Source organism: Ailuropoda melanoleuca, chromosome 7 (genome assembly GCF_002007445.2).
Source record: "Ailuropoda melanoleuca isolate Jingjing chromosome 7, ASM200744v2, whole genome shotgun sequence".
NCBI lineage: Eukaryota > Metazoa > Chordata > Mammalia > Carnivora > Ursidae > Ailuropoda > Ailuropoda melanoleuca.
The window spans coordinates 26,452,202-26,473,777 of NC_048224.1; the positions used below are offsets into that span (position 1 = coordinate 26,452,202).

Here is a 21,576-nt window from a genome sequence, read left to right on the forward strand (position 1 = left end):
GTTTGTCTGACTCTCACAATGATCTGAGGGGTACGGCAAGAGATTAACATTCCCATTTTAGGGACGAGAAAATGAGCTCAGAGAGGGGAAGGTGGTTTGTCCAAGTCATCCAGCAGAGTTATCAGGCCAGGTGAGACTAAGAGCCCTAGGGTCTCAGCTCCCGAGTGCCTCTGCCAACCTCCGGGCAATTCCAGAATTGCCAAGCCATGCCGGGCATACCACTGTCCTCAGCTTCTTGAATGAAGGAATATTTCAAATCAGAGAATTTCAGAGCTTAGGGGGGATTCTAAGATTGTCTGCAGCTTCATGCACAGCTTAGAAACTGAGGCCCAGAGGGCAGTAAACAGTTGTCCAAAGTCACCAAGACACTCTCGGCAGCCCAACCAGAACTCAAACCTGTATCCCAGGTGCCCAGCTCAGGACTCTTTGCACTTCGTCTCGAGACCTCTCTAATTTGTGCCAAGCCAGCGAGCTCTTATCAACCAAGGGAACTTCATTCTCCACTGTCAACATGGCCCAATGTGCTGTTATGGTTCCTTCGTGGCATTTAATTTAAATTTCCCAACTTCAAGCCACGAGACCGCGCTTTGGGAAATCAGGGCACAGGGGCTCTGCCCGGCTGTCTGCCTGGGGGAGGTGGTTCTTGGAGCCACAAGGCTGAGCCCAGCATGCGAGTCTCTGGAGGAGGCCAGGGCAATGACAGTTTGCAAATCAGCCCTGCATCTGCTCAGAGCTGGCAGAGTCTGCAAACACACTAATGGACTTTTCCTCTGTCCACGGGGAGCAGGGGAGAGGCAATAAATAAAGTAGGCGCCTCTGGGGGGAGCCACTGCTGAGGCCAGAGAGAGGGCTAGAATGAGGGGCTTGCTGAAGGTGGGGAAAGGGCTTCTGGGCCTCTCTCCTGCAGCATGCCGCCTCCCTTACCCACAAAATGACAGTCCACCTTCCTGTAACCCCAATCTCCACCCCCCCCAGATTCCCCAGTCTGGTTCCCAAATAGTCGGGCCCTTGTCTGATCATTTTCATACACTTACAATTCATGCCAGACACAGAAGGGTTGTGGAGTGGAGGGGCTCATGTGGTCTGATCTGGCCACAGTGTAGAGACCCCATCAGTGGGAGATGTGACAGAGGCCCCAGGGGGCAGATGAAGGTTCCTGCCCAGGAGAGAGCTGATGACGGGAACGACTACCCAGGTTCAGAGCCAGGTTCAGAAGACGATCAAAAGGGAAAATCTGCCGGAGTTAGTGACTCACTATTGGCAGGGGGCAAAACACGCCTCTGAAGTCCCCCATCAGACAGTCTAGGCTGCCACCCACTGATGCCCCATCTCCCGCTGAGCAAAATCCACAGTGGATCATAGCTTACAAGGCCCTGCAGCAACCAAATCAGGCCACCAGGCCTTGTCCACCTCAGAGGCCACAGTGCCTAACGCTGAGTCAGGAGCCACCGGGTGGATGAATCTGGGTCCCCCGCCCTGCAACCGGGCCTTCCCGGCCTCCCCTCCTCCCACTGTCCTCTACTTACTCTGCTGTAGCCACATGGGCCTTCTTGCTGTCCCTCAATTCGGCCAAGCACACCCCTGCCTCAGGCCTCTGCATATGCTGTTCCCTCTCTCTGGAACGCTCCTCCCCAGATATCTATTTGGCTCCCTCCTCCCTCCCTTAGGGTCTCTCCTCAAATGTCATCTCATCATTATGAGCACCCTCCACACACCAGCCTGTACCCTCTCCTCTCCCCAGCTTCACGCTCTGTCCCCTTCCCCAGCTTCGTGGGCCTCCAGCGCCCTTAGCAACATTCTGTTTATTTTCCTTATTTACTTATTCTCTCTTCCCTTATTAGAATGTCGCTCATGAGGGCAGAGGGTTTTGTCTATCTTGCTCACTGCTGTGCCTCCAGGACCCAGAGCACATAACAGGTACAAAATAAATACTTGTGGAATGAATGGATAAAAGTGGACATTTCACTGAAAGTGAAAAACTGAACAAGTACAGAGGAGATGGCCACTCCTGGACGGCCTGCTGGTAAAGGCTGGCCCTCCCTCCCTGAGGGCATCCGTCGCTCCCTTCCATTCCTGGCCTGCTTGGGAGACAGAGCCCCCTAAGAGGAATCAAAGGGGGCCGCCAGGCCTTGTCCACCATGGAGGCCACAGTGCCCAACACTGAGTCAGGAGCCACTAAATGGATGAACGACTTCCTAGGAGGGAGGCCCAGCCGTGGAAGTGTTTAGATGACACGGAGAGTATTGCGTCAGTCACCAGCTCGGGCTCTGCCACTTGCCAGCTGTGTGACCTTACACAGCTCATCTCATCTGTGCAATGGGCTCCGTTAACTGTGCCGTGTCAGGGCACCTGGGTGGCTCAGTCGTTAAGCGTCTGCCTTCGGCTCAGGTCATGATCTCAGGGTCTTGGGACAAAGCCCCTCTTTTCTCTCTGCTCAGTGAGGAGCCTGCTTCTCCCTCTCCCTCTGCTCCTCCCCTCCTTCTGTGCGATCTTTCTCTCTCAAATAAATAAATAAAATCGTTATAAATAAATAAACTATGCCGAGTCTAAGCACTGGGTCAGAGCAAGCAGGCTGTTAGACCCCAAATGAGATAGGACTGTCTGCACAGCACGCATTTCACGTCAGCCGATGAGGACAGGGAGTGAGGAGAGAAGAGAAGCCATTTGCCTAATTAAAAGGACAAGACGTACACGGAGAGGGGTACCTGGCTAAGCTGCATCTCTTGGTTCAAGCATTCAACCATCTCTTGCCAGTGCTCCGACCACAAGCATAGGGACCCCAGTCTTAGCTCTCAAGGGAACCCATCCTCTGGCAGGGAGACAAAGCCTGGAGATGGAGCGCTGATTCAAGCACGGGCAAGGACCCTAGAGGACCCCACACAGCAGGCAATGGGGGCCCAGAGATAGAGAGAACTCATTGGGTATTGACGGGGGCAGTCAGGGAAGGCCTCCTGGAGGGCGGAGGTGCCATTTGAGCCAGGATGTGGGCTTGGAGGTAATGAGGAAGGAGACAGAGGGTATCCCAAACAGAAATCAGAGGTAGGGGGCTGAGCCTGAGGAGTGAGGCCTCCTGGGAGCTTGGCATCCATGGAGTAGAGCCCAGCCCAGACAGGAAGCAAGTCATGTTTCTATCTCCCCGGTGCCAGGTCTTGGACACACTAGGCGCACAACATATGCAGATTTTGCCTTTTAACAGAGTCACAGAACTTCCCGAGGGAAGAGACCCCAGAGAGAAACTGTTTGTTTCAGTGGATTTCAACAAAGATGATCGGATCAGAGGAAATGTGGGGAATCTGTGAGTTTCTGTTACTGGGGAGAAATGATGGCATTTCATGGGCAGAGCCGGCCGGGGCAGGGGGACACTCAGCCCAGTCCAGCACAGTGAAGAGTTGCCTGGTGCCCACATGTCTTTGGAATGACCCATCATATATTCAGGTTGGTGAAAACTCTCTTTATAAATATCGGAGCCGTGAACCTAACTGGTTTACTTACAGACACACATTTGGCGTTTTACACGGACTTCTCCAGGAATGCAACCATCACATGAATGGAGGAAAGATTATGCTTTGCTTTGTTTGGAATTTTATCAAGACATGTTCACAATTTCAGAAAATCAGTTCACTGATGGCAACACCACCAGAAGAATTGGTATTGCCAAAAAGCACAGCTGTCCGCATTTGTAGCTGCCGCACGGATGGCGGTGCCATGCACAAGTGAGAGCAACCGACTCCTTTATTACGTCTTCCTGGGCAGTCATGCCTGAGCGTTTCCATGATGGAACACATCATTTTGTTATGATTTTATTGTCCTTTCCCTCTTTTGTCACAGTTGGGGCACTGAATTGATTTTTTAAATTATATGTGTTGGGTAGGTTATATTGTTCCTAAATTTCATTTTAGGATAGCAAAGGAAGTACTGCAAAAAATATCTGTTTTAAAGAGGGGATGCTGAGTTGACAGGTAATCACTATATATGCTTTCTGAGGCCCCTCTGGTTCTACCTGTTAGGACTGTCCCATGTTAGGGACTCTTCTTCCCTAATCTGTCTTCCTGAAAAAGAGATATATCCAGGGAGAGAAAGAGTTCTCCAGACCCCTTTTGAGAGACAGAAGACAGGTGCCCAAATTAACTCTAAAATAAAAGTACTTCCAGGGCGCCTGGGGGGTCAGTCGGGTAAGCGTCTGCCTTCCACTCAGGTCATGATCTCAGGGTCCTGGGATGGAGCCCTGCATTGGGCTCCCTGCTCGGCAGGGAGTCTGCTTCTCCATCTCCTTAGTCCCTCCCCCCACTCATGTTTTCTCTCTCTCTCTCTCAAATAAATAAATAAAATCTTCTAAAAATGATAACAAAATAAAATAAATGTAGTTCCTCGACATGAACAGTGAGAGGTTGTTCCTAAAACGCAACACCTGGATTCCCCCTATCCTTTCTAGAAATCCATTTCCCAAATACCACAATCCAGCTAGGACAGAGCCAGGAAGGCACTCAGGTTCTGCAGCAGCCTCTCCTTCCTGTCGGGGTCTGTAACAAAGGAAAAGAGCAAAAGGCCAGGGGAAGGAAAGACACCTTGAGAAATCAGTGCTCCTGCTATCCTGCGAACTTGCGAACTTGCGGAACCGGCTTGGAGTTCAGAGAGCTGGGGAAGTGGGACAAAGCCTGCGGCGGTGTAAGAGTAGGGGAGGGGTGGGACGGTGAGGTGTAAGAGTAGGGGAGGGGTGGGAGGAGATGCTACTTCTGCCACAAGTAGAGCCGCTAAGCGCACAGGCTCTAAACAAGACCGTGTGGGTCTGAATCCCAGCCCTGCAACGTACGGACTGGTGATTTAATCTCTCATCTTTTCCATCTGCAAAAAGGAAACAGAATAGCACCTGCACTTCCTTTTTAAAAAGATTTTATTTTTAAGCAATCTCTACACCCAGCGTGGGTTTTGACCTCACAACCCCAAGATCAAGAGTGGCACGCTCCACTGACTGAGCCAGCCAGGCGCCCCAACACCTGCACTTCTTACGGCTGCTGTGAGCACAGTGCCCACCACATTGTGAGTGCCTCTGTCTCACTGCCAGCCTCATAATGCTGAGGAAAAAAGAGTATTCTCTCTTCCACTGGTCACACGGCCAGACCAGGGGTCGATGGGCTGGGAAGAGAGACCTGTGTCCTGGCTCCATCTGCCCTGTAGACCACTCATCCTCAACCGATCCTCAGAGATCCTCAATTGCAGCTCCCCCATTTGACAGCTGGGAACACTGGGGCACAGAGGGGACGAAAATAGAGCTCACACGGCAAACTAGTGTTAGGTTTCCAAGCTAGACTCCTTCCACAGCAGCACGCTGCTTCTTACACACTCTAAGCACCAGTGGGTTCGTCTGTGAATGAGGGTGATCGTCACAGCGTGGCACTAGGGATCACCGAATGCAATGACGGAGGGAAAAGCCCGCCTCAAGCCTTTATTAAGCTTTTGTCACCTCGGAATTTGGGCCATTAGGCAGCACACGGTAGGTGCCTGCCATTTATCCTTGGCAGTGCATTATCCCCTCTCACTGACCAGTAAGCTGCCCGAGGGCAGTGGCCCATTCATACCAGAGTACCTACCACACGGCTGGCTCTCAGCGACTATTTGTTGAGTGAATGAATGATAGCATACCTGAAAACAGAACTGGAAAAGAAGAAAAAGTGAAGGCACTCTGGTGTCTCTAACCAGAGGAAAAGAAAGAGATTGCAAGGAAGAAAGAAGTCCTGTCTCTTATCCACTCCGTTCACATCTGTCCTTCCTTTGGAGAGCCAAACTCCAAACTGGGCGCTGAGGCTGAATGGACGGTGGCCCCTGTCCTTGGAATTCGTGGTCTGATGGGAGAGGCAACAGAAGGCTGGAGAGGCTTAGAGGCAGCCATGCAGCTGACAGCCTTCTCTGTGGGAGCAAGGAGGGCTTCCTGTGGGAAGTGCCCTGCCACAAAGCATGGGGATGCCAGACTGGGGATAGAGATGCAGGGAAGGCCTCCTTTCCAGGGCAGAGGGTATAGAGACAATGCGGGTACATACAGTGGGCTGAAATCCAGCCCTGAATTTGTCAAGCCATGGCACTCGAAGCAGGGACGCCCTTCCGCCTTTATCTACTTTTCCACACGTGCAAGAGACAAAAAATGGATGTCAAAGCATCACCCGGCCAGACCAGAGCCCCCTAGGCCCCAGGGGCCCAGGGTAGAAGAGGCCACAGGGACAGCAGAAGGACCGGCCAGTACAACATGCAAGAAGCATCTTGCCATCCCAATTCTGCACCATGGGGCAAGGGGAGAGCGGTGCGCGTCATCCACCTCGGTCCCCGGCGGCCCGGCAGCGCGGACTCTCCTCCGCAGGCTGGGGGGTGCCCAGCATCCCCCGGTTCCTGACAGGCGCTGGGCCGGTCCCCGCCGCCGGCGCGCATCATCTGCTCCGCTGCCCAGCTCCCGGCTGCCGCCGCGCCCGCGCTCCCCGGGGCCCGGAAAGCTGGCATCCGTTGTTACCATAACAAACTCAATTGTTCTCAGCAGGGCCCCGGCAAATAAAGTCATTCATTAGGGGCCTCTCCCGGCCGCCGTGGGCTGCGCGGCAATCAGCGGGCCGCTCGCCGCCCCCTCGCGGGCCGAGACACGCGCCAGCGCCGTTACCTGCCGGGGCCGCCACGCTGTGCCCCGCGGCCCAGCCGAGGCCGCCGGCGGGGGGAGCGCCCGGCCGCCGGGTAGTTTTATCGCCGAACGTCAATTGACTTATACTGATTGGCTTCCTGCCGCCAAATGTCAATTAAATTGCAAATGCTTGGCGGAGCCGGGCGGCGGGCCGCCTCCTTCCCGAGGGCGCCGCGCGCTCCCTTCTTTTTGCGCCGCGGTCTGAATTCGCGTTTGAATTTATTTCTCCTTCAACGTCGCGGCGGAAAATGCCGACGCCGTCCTGGAAGGGGTTTGCGCTCCGTTCGAGCTGAGGGGGACCGGGCGAGGAGGGGGCTCTGGCCTCTGGTCGCCGGTCGGCACGGCGGCATCCCTGGAAATTCCTCAAAGATCCTGGCATCTGAATCCTGGTGTGACCTTGAGGAAATCCCTTCCCGCTCTCAGGCCTGGCTCTCCACCACCGGCCTGGGGGCTGCAAGGAGAGCAGCCCAGCCTGGGGCCGGGTTGGCCGTTTGGAGGGAGCAAGGGCTGGCGAAATCGCTAAGATTCACCTGGCGCCGACTCCCGCGGAGGGGTTACGAGAAGAGTCTAATCTCAACAACCGTCTAAAGCAAATATTACTATTATCCTTCTTTTTCAGGTAAGAGAATGGAGACCCAAGTTAGGGAAGTTGCCAAAGCTCTCCCAGCCAAGGAGCGGCCAGCTGGCCTTCAGCCTGGGCAGCCAGATTTCAGAAGCCTGTCGCTTAATGATTGTGCCCTGGGCTCACAGGGGTAGGGCTGTGAAGAAATGAGAAAGGGAAAGGAACTGGGCGCTGACCTTGACCTGGGCGCCTGCCCCGGCCAAGAACTGGGCCAGGTGCTTTATACCCATTATGGAATCCTCCCAGTAACTGCATGACCTAGGTAGTTCCCATTTTACTGATGGCAAACTGACCTTTGGAGAAGTTAAAGGAATTGTTCAAGGTCACAGAACAGGCTCATGACATGAACTCTAAGAACCTTCTCACACCTACATGGAGCTCTACGTTTACAAAGCACTTTCCCACCCATTGCTTCTCACGGAGTCTGCACAAGACTCTGAGGAAGGCAATCTGTTCTCTTTGGCCGAGAAGAAGACTGAGGCCCAGAATGGCTTGCCCCAGATCAGTAGCACTCACACCTAGGGCCCTGTCACTCCAAGCCCAGTGCTCCAAAGCCTACCTCAAACAGGCCTTGAGACGGGACCACTCAAGCACAGCTCTGCTTCTGCCCCCTCCCTCTCCATTCTGTGGGGAGCTAAGAGGGGGATACAAGTCATAACTGGAGTGGAGCTGGAAAATGCTTAAGGTCATGGCAAGAGCAGGAAAGGGGGCTCCTGGGAAAGAAGGCATTTTCTGCAGGGACCATATATTAGGCCCCCAAAGAGATTTTGTTATTTATTTTTCCTCAGTTGTCTCCCACAAGCCTCCGCTTTGCAGCTTGTCTGCTCCTTAAGGCTACAACTTGGGAGAGAGATATGCAGGTTCTTAACTGATAAAATGTGCCAGCATTTAAAAGATACAAACCTGACCGATGGTCCTTTTCAGAAAAGAGATGTTAGCAGAACAAAAGTCCCATTCAAGAGTGCTGGATAGCGTTTGTGTCTCAGACAGAAAGGAAAGGAAGAGAGAGAAGATGGAGGAGGAGGGAGGGGGCAGCAGGGAGGAGGGAGGAGGGAGGAGGGAAAAGGAAGGATCAGGAGCTGGAAGGGTTGTCTGGGCTCACCACATCCAAACTGAGGACCCAGAGGGGAGGGACCTGACCGAGGTCACACAACAAGATAGTGGCTGAACTGGGGTCAGGAACCCAGGCCTCTCCACCCCATGTCAGGCTCATCCCGCATCTGCAAGCTGTCCTCATCCACCATTTGGATTACTAGCTTCTTGAAATACAGAGCAAAAGTTCTGCCAGTATAAATTCTGGTGGGTATGTCTTTCTTTTTCTTCTGACCTCTTGCCTGAACAATCCTATCATTAGTCATAGCAATATAAATAAAATCATTAAAAAAAACAGAAAGGGGGCTCCTGGTGGCTCAGACAGTTAAGCATCTGATTCCAGGTTTCAGTTCAGGTCTTGATCTCAGGGTCATGAAATTGAGCCCCATGTCAGGCTCCACGCTCAGCACAGAGTCTGCTTATCCCTCTCTCTCTGCTCCTCCCCCCCTCACTCGCTCTCTCTCTTTCTCAAATAAAATCTTTTCTTAAAAAAATAAAAGGAGAAAACAAAAGAGCTGGGACTCTAGAAAGATCAACAAAGTCATCAAGGAATCTGAATTCAGTGTAAAAACTCTTTGATGACAGAAATAATAATAGCTATTTTTTAAGCTTGCCATGTGTCAGTGCCTATCAAAATATCACCAGTAACATTTTTTAATTGCCAGGAAAAGCAGGAATTATTATCCCCTTTGGACAGGTGAGGAAACTGAAACTCATAGCAGGCCCTTGTCAGAGCTCACACAGCTAGTAAATGGAAGGGCTGGGTCCAGATGCCAGCCCACCCACTGCACTACCCTGCTGAGATTTAAAGCCCACACGTGACCAGCCAATTATTGCACTTGAAACTGATCGCCGTGAAGGTGTGACAGCAAAGCGTGCATGGCAGTGTTGCAGGGAAACTCAGACATGGGGCACCTGAGTAACGAAGCAGGTTCTGAGCCAAGGCCCCCCTTGGCTGAGTCTGGCAGGATGAGAGGGATGGCAGAAATGGGGGAGGCAGAAAGGTGGACTTGAGAGCTAGGGGAATTCCCACTGATGCCATGCTGTTGTGACACTGTGTGGGGGGAAGATCAGGATGGCAGGTAAGCCTCCTCTGGAGCCAACCACCCACGCAGGTGCCAGTCCCAACACTGCTACTCTGGAGTGTTGGAGCTGTGAGGCCTTGGGCAACTTCCTGGATCTCTCTGAGTCTATAGAACAGGGATGATAAGCGTACCTACCTGGTGCCGTGGTGGCAAGGATTAAATGCATTAATAATTTCAAATATATACGGTAAACTGTCAGTAAGTACCAGCCGTTACAGTGGTGCCGTACTGCAAGTGCGATCTGGGGCCAGGAGCTAGCCGCACTGGAACACGTGCTCAGGGAAGGAGAGCAGGACTAGGGCAGAAGTCACGAGCATGCATATCTGTGCGTGCGTGTGCGTGCGTGCATGCATGTGTGCGTGCGGGTACGTGTATCTGTGTATTTAGACCATGAGAGAGCTCCCTGCCCCTCCAGAATGGTTGCCATGAGATGCTTTCTCAGGGACCAGGCAGCAGAGGCTGGAGGACAGAGGCTTTGGGGTCGCGCAGGAGTGGATGGATGTTTGATGTACGGGGTTCTGGGTTCTACACAGCAGCCCACGCCCACTGACCAGATGGGCTCCAGGCTTCTATGACATCCAGAGTCCTCCCTCCCCGATTCAGTACATATTTGCTACCATGAACCAGTCCCCGTGCTGGGTACAAGGGCAGCAATGGTGACCACTGCAGACACAGCCTCACGGGGAAGACAACTGACAGATGTGCTATTTTTATCCATAGGCAGGTTCTGAGTGCTGCAGGTGGGGCCAGGGGAGCTCACAGGAGTGAGCACCACGGAAGCTGTCCCTGAAGAAGTGCTATTCACTCTGGAGCCTGAAGATTTAGAATGTCGCCTGCATAAATAGTGGGCGAGAAGGGGCAGTTTTCCAGGCAGTCACAGTAAAATGCACCTTTTATTGAACATGTGTCCTGCACACAGGTCATCCTGGGCACGTTACATGCATTACCTCATACAATCTATAGAACAGCCCAACTACAGGCACAATTGGTGCCCTCATTTTACATATGGGGAAACTGAGGCTCAGAGAGATCAGTTAACTAGCCCAAAGTCACATGAGCAGGCATGGCTGGAGTCAGCACCAGAGCCCCCGTTGCCTGACTCTACAACCCATGCTCAGATCTCTTCAGCTGCAAGCAGGAAAGAACAAGGCATGGAAAGAAGTTTGGTGTGACTGAAATAAGCATGAAAACAGGAGGGTGGAGAGGGATGAGACTCACAAGATGGGCAGGAGCCCGAACCACAGAAGGAAGGCATTGCAACCTCGTTAAGAGGTTTGGGGCTTCCAAGAACAGGCAGATCTGCAGGGTGAAAACCCTTCAGAAGAGTCACTGCTCAGAACTGTATTTCAGGGGGCGCCTGGGTGGCTCAGTTGTTAAGCGTCTGCCTTCAACTCAGGGTGTGGTCCCGGTGTTCTGAGATCGAGCCCCACATCAGGCTCCTCCGCTGGGAGCCTGCTTCTTCCTCTCCCACTCCCCCTGCTTGTGTTCCCTCTCTCGATGGCTGTCTCTCTGTCAAATAAATAAATAAAATCTTAAAAAAAAACAACAACTGTATTTCAGAAGCACATCTGGGGCCGCTCTGTGGAAAGTGGACTCGTTGAAGTCAGGGACACTGGAGGTGGGGACGCATGAGGAAGCTACAGCAATAATCCCAATGAGAGGAGAGAGTGTTTAGACAAAGGCAGTAGCGTGGGGACAGACAGAAGTGAGCAGACTGAAAAGAAGCAGTGACCTTGAGCAAACACCTGCCATAAGGCCTTTATTTGTGGCCACAGGCAGAGGCACAAACTTTCTAAGCTGTGGAATGTTTGCCTCCGGCCAACTTAAATTCCAGGGAAAATGATACATCGCAATCCCTCCCGGTCCTACAGGACCAAAAAAGATTGCAAAGCCCTTTCCACCCGGCTATTTTATATAAAAGTCCGAGGGAGAGGTTACTATAACCCCCACAGATGGGAAGTGACCTGCCCAAGGTCACACAGCTGACAGGGAATGATCCTGAATCTAACTCCAACTCTCCTGTTCCTTCAGGCACACCACAGAATGGCAGAGCCCAAAAGATCCCTGAAACCTCCTGTTCAAATCTCCACATTTTGACATGCAGAAAACAAAACTCAGAAAGAAGTGACTTGCCCAAGATCACACAAGTAAAGGCTTAGAAGAGAACCAAGGACTTGATTCCCAGGAAGCTTTATATCAAGACATTTGCACCATGGAGGTGAGGAAGGACCAGACTGATCCCCAACAAGGATAGTCCAGCCCCCCCCAGCCCTAACTAAATGCTGTGAGACTCAAGGAAATGGTCAGCTTCCCTGGCCACTGCCACCCCCCACTGAGTTACAAGCACACCAAGCTCACCCATGGCCAGTCCGCACTGCCCTGTTACCCCTCTCTACCCAACCCTGAACAGCAACTAAGCTGTCTTGGGTCAATGGTGCCACCTGGTGGCTAGTTCTGGGAAGTGTCTGACCCCCTTGCGGCTTTTCATCTTCCCCCTCTAGTCTCTCCTCCACCAGCTTTTCTGTTCCTCTCACACACAGCGCAGTTCATTTCACTGCCAGCAAGCTCCTCCTCACACCCATCTTCTCTGACACCTTTAAACCTCCGTCTCTCAATTCTTCTCACATGACCTTAGGACATTCTCTTTTTCTCCCTCTCCTCCATGTGAGTCCATTAGTCCAAGGAAAGCCCTAGTCAGGACAAGTGATAAACTTGTACCATTGAACACGAAAACTGGACATTCCAAAGTGAAATCACACACACACACACACACGCACACACCAGTGACCAACTACTGGCATTCCAGAAACACCCAGAAGCCCACATGGAATCAGAACAGAAATCTCCTCTTCTCAATTGCCTTTCAGACCTGCTTTTCCTCAAACAGCAGGAGTCAAGATAAATACCAAACCTACTACTTTATTTTATTTTATTGGTTTTCATTCCTATTCAACAATACTTTCTGGGGTTTTCTCTCCACCAAAACTGTGCCCAGGGTGAGGTCTCAGGGATCTGCCAGCCAGCACAGAGCCGAGCTGGGATGGGGAGATGTAGCTGGGTCCCAAAATGCCCACTCCCCAGGCTCTTAAGGAGCACGAGGTAGCTGCTTTTTACCCTGCAGGAAGCCTCCGACCCTACAGATACTCTGCTGGAGATGAGGGAAACCTTGGTAGCTGTGCCTTTCTAGGGGAGCTCAGGCTTGGGAGAGGAGCAAGCACTACATACCCCAATGTGCTAGGGAAGGGTTTCCAAAGCCCGGCATGTCTCGTTACCGCCTCCCCAGCTCAAAGACCTGCCATGGCTCCCACTGCCTTTAGGATCTAAGTAGAGGGGAAACTGATGGTACTGTTCCTTTTAACTAAAACCATTTAGCTGCTCACCCGCTCTGTAGGAGTGATAAGTAAGCAAGCTCAGGGTTCGCAGTAGCCTGAAGCAGAGATTCTCAAAGTCTAGGCCAGGGACCCCTTTAAGGGGTCCCCCAAGACCTTTTCAGGGGGTCCTGTGAAGCCAAAACTATTTTCACAGTAAAACCAAGGTTTTATTGGCCTTATTCACTCTCACTCTCTCATAAGCATTCCGTGGAGTTTTTCAAAGGCTCTAGGATGTGTGATATCACGGCAGATCGGATACAGAAACAGATATGAGAATCGAGCTGTCTTCTATTAAGCGAGATACTAAAGAGATTTGCAAAATTGTAAAGCAATGCCACTCTAAATTGTTTGGTTTGGAAAATGTGATTCTTATTTCAAACGTGACTTATGTTACTTATATCACTGTTATTTTTAATGAACTAGTAAGTAAATATTTTAACTTTTATGTTTGAATTAACCCACACAAACTAAAAAGCTCTTTGGGGGTCCTTGATAATTTTTAAGAGTTTAAAGGGGTTCCAAGACGAAAAGTTTGAGAACCACCGCTCTAAAATACTGCAACAGAACTTGAGATGGGATTAGGAGAAGGTCAGAATCTTGGTGCCACAAAAAACCTTAGGAATTCCTTGATCTCATATTACAGATGAGGAAACTAAGGCCCAGTGAGAAGAAGGGGTTCCAAGGTCACCAGTAAGTTAGCCACAGAATCAGGACAAGAACCCAGAGGTCCTACTCCCCCTCCTTCCGGGCTCCCACCTCTGTCTCATAAGCCTCTAGTAGTCTGAAGCCCTGTGAAGCACCCGGACCGCAGACTGCAGCCAAGGATTCAACCGCATTCCAAAGTCAGAGAGAAGGGCCTATGGGACTCTCTGCCCCACAGGACTCCAGACAGAGTAGGGAAGAAAGCCAAGTACATTACACCTTGAGTTCCCAGCAGGGAGCCTGCCCCCGGTGGCTGAGGCTCTATATCCCTTAAGCTGTCTCCTCAGCTGACCCCACAACTCTTGTTCCGGTGACCTCAGAACCAACTCCCTAAATGGAGGTCCTCACACTCTGCCACCCCGCCCTTTACATTTCCCAGGGTTCTCTGGAATACCCGCACACAGCCCATGGGAAAAGTGGCTGGAGGGGAGGGAGGGGAGGGCCCAGGCAAAGCAAATGTGCAAACAGGGGTAGGGAGGGGTGGAGGGGGTATTCAATGGTGTTGGCTCTCACACAGGCTCTCACTTACTGAATCAAAGTGAAACTCAGGGTCTTGGGGGCCAGGAGGAACTGAAACCTGACCCCCCTACACCCAAGGGACAGGCCCTAGACACTAGGGAAAGGCCCAAGAAGCCCCTCCAATTGGCCACCTGGCTTCAGGCCCCCTGCTTTACCAAGGAAGCCTGACACTTGTCAGAGTGCCAATGTCTGCAAGGCCAGAGCACAGGGGAGAGTGGCCAGCCAGGCTGGGAGATGGAAACCCGGGTCCTTATCATCACTGCCACTAAGCACCCCCTGAATGCCCTGAGGCCACACCTGTGCCCTCCGAGCCTGGACTATCCCAACTGGTGGGTGTGGACTCAGTAGCCTCGATTTCACTGTTCTGGGCTACAAGGGGTGTGGCTCCTTGACCCTGCCCTTCGGCCTTCCCTACCCCACCCACCTGACTGCCCACTTTCCTGACCACCCCCCCGCCAAACACACACACAGCAACATTGGGCCAGGCCAGGGCGCTGCCTTCCACAGGTTTCCGTTGCTCCAGACTGGATTCATACTTTTCTTCAGAGTCCATCCTAGGACTTCAGAAACTCAAAAGCCTTCGGGGGAAGAAAAATGGAACACGAATAACTGACAGCAGGTTGAGTGGGGAGCAGTCTGAGGACCGCAGACTCAACAGCCGCAGATGACTGGCGCTACGGGGGAAAGTCCGCTCAGTGTTGCCAGATTGGGGTTTTGGGGGTTTTTTCCCAAGAAAAGCCAAACATCCATATATGAAATCTCCCGATTTTTAAATGTCAGTAACTAATTCAAAATTATTTTAAATGCAAGGCAAGACAAGGAAAGCATGACTGCCAGGCTTGCCATTGCCACCTGGGTTCTAAGGGATCCCCCTCCCACAAGAACCTTGGTCCTGAGGGTCCTGCACAGACAGACAGACAAAAGAATTCAGAGAAGGGCCCCCTGCATGGCCAGCCTGAGGAGACCTCCAGGGGAGGGCTAGGGAATGGGGCCTGCTCTCATGAAGCCCCCAGAAAGATCAAGCCAAAATGGTAGTCACTTGCTTCCCTCTCTGCAGAGCCTGTCTGGCCTCCACTGCTCCGTCCTGGGCCTGATGAATCTGAGGGCCTCACCCAGCTGTGAAGGACTACTGGTCCAACCCTGAAAATGCCCTCATGGAGTGGGCTGGCTCTGGGAACCAGGCCAGGTCAACAGACCAGCCTTAAGGACAGCATTCCTGTTGGAAGGCCCTGCGTGGATAATGGCTCAGAGACGGGAAGGCTCAGAGAAAAGCACAGGGAGTGGGAGCACAGAAGGGATGAAGACGAGGAATGGGAGGCAAGGCAGCAAGGTCAGGGCTCGTTGTCAAGAGCTGAGGTCATCCCTGGGAGATCACTAGGGGTCAGACCCCCTCACCCCAGTCTCCCCCAGCCTCCTAGCACAGGCTGATGGGGTTGCTGGTGGCTTTCCACAGTGGCGGCCGCAGCCAGACCCAGGAGAATGGGAGAGATGGGAAAGAAGAAACAGAGCTGTCACATCGAATAGCAGCGGGATACCAAGGAGATTCTGAGGAGTCCATTCTCTCCCTCTGGGTTTTCCAGATTTTTACTCTGTGACCCAGTCAGACCCCTTCTCTTCTCCAAGCCTGTTTTCCCAGCTGAATAAGGACTGGAACGATATGTCCTAAATGTTCCAAGGCCCTTTACTCCAACAGGGGAGGCCTGAGGTCCAAGCTGGTGACCCCACCCCCAGCCCTCCCAGGCCCAGGTGCTCTGCCTTCTGCCCTCTATCTTGGAACCTCTCTTGCGTACCTAGGGCCTCTTTTTGTGGAAAACTGAGACTTGATCCTTTTATTCTTCCATCAAGGGTTGGAAGACAAGGTCCCGAGGAAAGGAAGTGAAGGAAAGCAAGTGGCCCTTCGTTTTGCTGCTGACACGTGGGGGCACTGTTGTTCAGTCTTGATGGCACAACAGTAGTCTCACAAACAGGAAGTCGGCGGTGGGCAGATCCGCTGGGTTCAGCCGCCAAAGAGAGCTGTGGCTGGAGCCTGTTTGCCTTCCGCGTGGGGCTGGCCTCACACCCTCCAGCCCCAGTCTCCCTCAGTGGCCACTGATTAAGCTTTTTCTATGACCAGGCGCTGGGGCTAAACACTTTAAGGGTATGATTTCATTTTATCCTCACAAGAACCCACCAGGCTTGTGCTACCTATATTTTCCAGATGACAAAGTAGAGGGTCAGAGAGATTAAGTAACTTGTCAAAGATGTCAGCACAGGAAGTCCTCAGATCAGTCTGTCCCTGGCCTGTGAGCCTGTGTCCTTGCCTCAATGCCTCACCATCTTATTTGGGGCTCTCCAGAGATGGGAGATCTGTGGAAGCAAGGGCTGCCTATAACTCGGGAATCCTGACCTTTCCACATATCCCATTCCCTTCTAGGAAGTCTGAGAGTCTGCACCTTCTGCTCCCAGCTTCCATCCCAAGCCCTGGAGCAGCAGACAGGGTCTGAGTGTCCGGCAAGGAAAAGGGTCCTAAAAGAAGAAGATCAGGGTCTGCCCACGTTCAGGGGGGCCCTGGGCCTTGTGTGGTCTGGGAGCTTCTGAAAGGCCTTCCCTCCCTGCAGTGGTTCCCATTGAGGTCTGCAGAGCAGGGCTGGGCTGGGACTTCCAACCTGGGCGAGAGAGGAGCAGAGAGCTGGTAAGAGGGAGACCAAGAGCAAATATAAGAGAGAAAATGAATGAGTATGGATGAGAGAAAGAGAGAGGAATGAGAGACAGGTTGTGTGTGTGTGTGTGTGTGTGTGTAAAAGGTTATGTGTATGTGTGTGAGAGTGTATGACAGAGTGTTGTGAAAGAGAATGTGTGTGGTGTGGGGGGAGTGTATCTGTATATGAGATGAGAGTGTATGACAAAGAGAAAGTGTGTGTGTGTGAGAGAGAGAGAGAGGGTTTGTGTGAGACACTATATGTGTGTGAGATTGTGTGACAAAGAGAGTGTTGTGAGAGTACATGTGTGAGAGAGAGGACGTGCGTGTGTGTGTGTGAGAGAGAGAGAGACAGTGTGTGACAGAGAGTGTGTGTGGAGGGGGAGAAAGAGAGAGAGCACGCGCACTAGACCAGGAGACAGAAGCAGACCCAGAAAAAGTCTATTAACACAAACAGAGGCAGATGCACCCCCAAATGAAAGACACAGGGAGGGACACAAAGACAGAGAGGAGACAGGCACCTCCAGAAAGAGGGGTAGGTCCAGTCATTTCAGGAGCCCCTGCTAAATGCCCCCAAACCTCTCCTTGAGGGTCTTGCTGGACTTGGCATCTCCTAGAAAGGACAGGCCAGTAGGGGTTTTAGACGCCTTTCCTGTGCCCTCTTCAGGCAGAGAGCACTCCAGGGTCCAGAAGGCCAGAAATCCCACCTGCAATGCAGCCTCTACTGCCCCCAAAGCAGCTGAGGCTCCCCCAGTCCACCCGGGTGCTCGACTGGGCAGCTTCTGAGCTAGCGAAAGGGCTTCTCACTCAGCTGACCTTGGTGTGTTAGGGGCCTTTCACACTCTGGGGCGAAGAGAGGAGGGGAAGTCAAGGGGACTGGAATGGGGGCCCCAGAGGTGGTGGACAGGCCCCACCAGAGATCAAAGGCCCAGGAAGAAACAGGGTCTAGGGCTGCCCTTTCACCCATGGCCGCTATTCACAGCTCCGGCTGCTCCACCGAGTCCAGCCCTGCCACTACCTCCTCCGGGCCTTCTGGGGAGGGAAGGCCCGCTTCAGGCTCTGTCCCCCTAGCCCAGTGGGATTCCCGAGGCCCATGCCAGAGACTTCTCCGTGAGAGCTCTCGGGCTGGCCCAAGTAGAGAGACGGCTGCGTCCCACGTCTGGGCAGCCTGACCCTCAGGACCATCCGCAAGCCTCCAGAGCGTCTCTGGGCGCTGTGCCTGTGCCAGGGAACAGGCCAGGGAGAGACACACGCGCAGAGCGGCCTCTGCCCAGTCAAGTCCGTGGGGATGGCCGCCTCTGAGTGGGGGCAGGACAGGAAAACAAGTAGTAGAACCAGTTTCAGACAGTCAGAGAAGCACGTGCTGCCCAGATGGGAATTGGCCTCGAAAGTCATGGAGTCCAATGAGAATGTCTCCTTTGGCTCTCCCGCCTCTCCTTTGTCTAGCCCCTGCTCAACATCTGATGACAGGATGCTCATTACCTTACCAGCCTCTGCTCCCATGCTTGGCCCAGCCTGGCTATTGTTTGGAAGCTGTTCCTCGCATTGAGCTGTACTCTGTCTCCCCATGGCTTCCTTCAGCCAGCCCCAGCTCTGCTCTCAGAGGCCCCAGGGCCTTCTCGGCCACCTGAGCCACACGCAGCTCATCTGAGGTTTGGACACAGTGGCCATATCCCCAAAGCCAATCTTGGAGGCAAGCGTCCCGGGGAAAGTCCTCGAATTTCTAGACTGAAAGGGCCCTTGGCAACCCACTAGTCCAACAGTTGTTCTAACTTGTTTGTTTTTGCTACAGAACTCTTTATTCAAATAGAGCTTTCTGTGGAAGCCCAAAATACCAAACAGAAACCCTCTGGTTGAGGAGATTACCCACTCCCCCTGCTTACTAATTACGAACCCTCCACAGGCATGTGACTGACCCATTCCACCAAGGAGCACTTACTGAGCACCTATTATGTGCCAAGCACTTGTACCAAAGCCACATGACCCAGTACAGTAGCCGGCAGGCACATCAGGAGGCAACTGAACACTGAAGTGTGGCTAGGGCAACTGGGGGACTCACTGTAAATTCCATGTGATTTTAATTATTTTAAATTTAAAGACAGAAGCAATGTCAAATATTCTTCCCTTGATAAAGGGCCACTTCCTAGGAGGAGCCTTTCTGGATCCCTTTGGTCAACATCAGCCCCTCCCTGCCTGGCTCTCCCCCTCTGGAACCACTGCCCATCACAGCACCACCTTACACGCTGCCCTTTGGAGGGCCTCTGGGCTTGCTGGTTTTGCCGGCCTGCCCGTGAGCTCTACAGGTCAGGCCCTTTGTGACTAGAGTCTAGTACCGCCACCCCCTGCCCTGCGGCCTGGGCAGAAGTGTGGCACCAGGAAAACGCCCAAATCCTAGCTGGAGATGACTGCAAAGTGGAATGGAGCAAGTGACTCCACCTTACAGAGCCTCAGTCACCTCATCTGAGAAATGGGAGTAAGGATTCCTCTTGGCCTCTTCCCCATGGCCCTCTCTGCCTCTCTTCCTCCTGACCCTTCCCTCAGGCTGCCAAGGGCTCCTGAGGAAAGCAGTGGCATGGTCTGCGGCAAGGGGCACCCAACCTGCGTCTAGGCCCTTCTGCCTGAAACTCTTCCTCACGCTGTTCCCAGGCTCTGCCCAGCCGCAGGCCGCTCTGCCTCCAAAGCATCTCTCTGGAGGGGCCGGCGGGTAGCAGATAGTGGGAAAACATCGCGAGCTGAGGCCTTCGGGGGCTCTCCAGCTCTTCCCGACTCCCCAGGCCACACCGGCTGTGTGGCTTTGCCAATGTCACAGAACTCTTTGGGACCATGGTTTCCTCCCCCTCTAAGATGGCGGTGGTGATTTCTGCCTCTTTAACTCCCCCTGAAGCCAATGCAAGGATCCAGGGAGATACAGAGGGAGGTCAGGAAAGGGCAGCAGGGAGCACCCAGGAATACTCCTCCCAGGGGTGTGCTGGTGGGAGCAAGGGCGCTTCTGCCCACCTCTCCGCTCAATACACTCCTGTTGATACAAGGTGGGGGAGGAGGGGAGGCTCTGGTTGCCAACTGTGCCTCCCGCTCTGCCCAGTCCTGTCAGCTTCCAGGGCCATCATCAAATCATTCCCCTGAGCCCCCAGACCACAGACTAGATCACTTCCCAGGTCTTTCTGAGGATCAGGACTTGATCTCAAAGATCATCCAATCCTGCATCTAATCCTTGATTCTCTTGTGCAGCAGCCCCAGCACATGGTCACCTAAGCTCCACTTCCATGCCTCTAGTGACGGGGTACTCACTACCTTTCAAGGTAGTCCCCGTTTGCCCCAGACCACTCTCACATTTACACATTCATTCTTACACTGAGCTGAAATCTCTTGGGCATCTGCTGCATGCTGGCCTTGAAGGCCATGCAGCAAAGTCTCATTCCTCTCGCCTTCCATGCCAGCCCCCCAAATATTTGAAGGCAATAATCCAGTCCTGCTCATTCTTCTCTTCATGGTATCAAAACAACCCTAGTGCCTCAAGGTGTTCTCCAGGTGCAATGATATCCAGATCCCTGTCCATCCAGGTTACGCCCCCCTGGACACATCTCTATCTGTCACTGTCCTTCTTAAAGGTCAACACCCCAAATGGGCCACCAACCTCAAGGAATGATCTGATGGCACAGAGCAGTCTAGACCAACAACACACCTGCATGCTGACCACTCAATACATTTTATTGATTTTTTAAAATTTATCTATTTTAAGTAGGCTCCACATCCAACGTGGGGCTTGAACTCACGACCCTAAGAACAAGAGTTGCAGGCTCTACCGACTGAGCCAGCCAGGCGCCCCTCGAGAACTTGTAAAGCAGCGTGAGAAGCTAAACAGTGGCTGCTGATCAGAGACTGAAAGCCAGTACGGTGCTCCACAAACACGGTAAAACAGCCTCCCCCCGCAAAACAGGACCTGTCTGGTGGTAAACGTCAAACCAGATTTTTTTTTTTTTAATTTCTCCAAAAATCTCTGCCGGGATCCCTCAGCCTGTGAGGGAGCATCACGCAACCCACGCCTCCACCGTGATCAAACACAGCTGGGCCCCAGCTTGGGCGCATCTGCTGCGAGTCCAGGTGACAATGGGAGAAAAGATGACAGCATCAACCCCATAAGCCAACAAAGATGGTAGGCCTGCTGCCTCCTGCGGCATCACAGCACACCGCCCGCTGAGTTAAAGACTTCTGACATCTGCTCCGAGTGCCAAGAACAGGGGAAAGAGGTGAGCCAGGTTCCGAAGCCGTGAACCATCCCCACGTGCCCCCTCAGCTCCAAACGGAGGCCCCGGGCCCAGCTTCTGCTCTGCCCGGAACACGCAGACCACAGGCCAGCCCACCGCTGGGCCGACTCAATTTTCTAGTTACAGATCTTAAGTACTTAGGCATGTGCTCACGAGAACATACATCCCTTACAGGAAGCCGAGAAAGGGAATTGTGCTGAGAACAGAATAATTGAATCAAGATTTCTGTCATGCGGCTCTCAGGCCCTAGACCACGGGCGGCTTTTTTTTTTTTTTTTCCTTTCCTGACGAAGGTCTTACAGATTCCCAGGGGTTCGTTTCTCCTCTCAAACCCATTAACATCAGCCACACTGGCAGCCCGTCCAGGCAACGGAGAGCCAGGTGAAGGTAGGCCCATGTCCGGGACGGAGACGCCCGCTCCAGAGACCCAGGCAGCAGGCTCACTCAGGGGCTGAGGAAATCCAACTGGGAAGATTGTCATCTTTGTAATCCCCGGGAGGCCACAGTGCTCCTTCCTTCCAGGCCCAAGGGCTGAGATGAGATGATTCACTTCCTAACCCCCCACCATCCCTACTGCTGGAGGCC

General features: G+C 52.9%; 1 protein-coding gene across 5 annotated transcripts in view; it reads right to left on the reverse strand.

Moving 5' to 3' along the window:
• Positions 1 to 21,576, reverse strand: part of PAX5 (paired box 5) — a 188,668-nt gene that overhangs the window by 134,607 nt on the left and 32,485 nt on the right. The gene's annotated exons all lie outside the window — the stretch shown is intronic.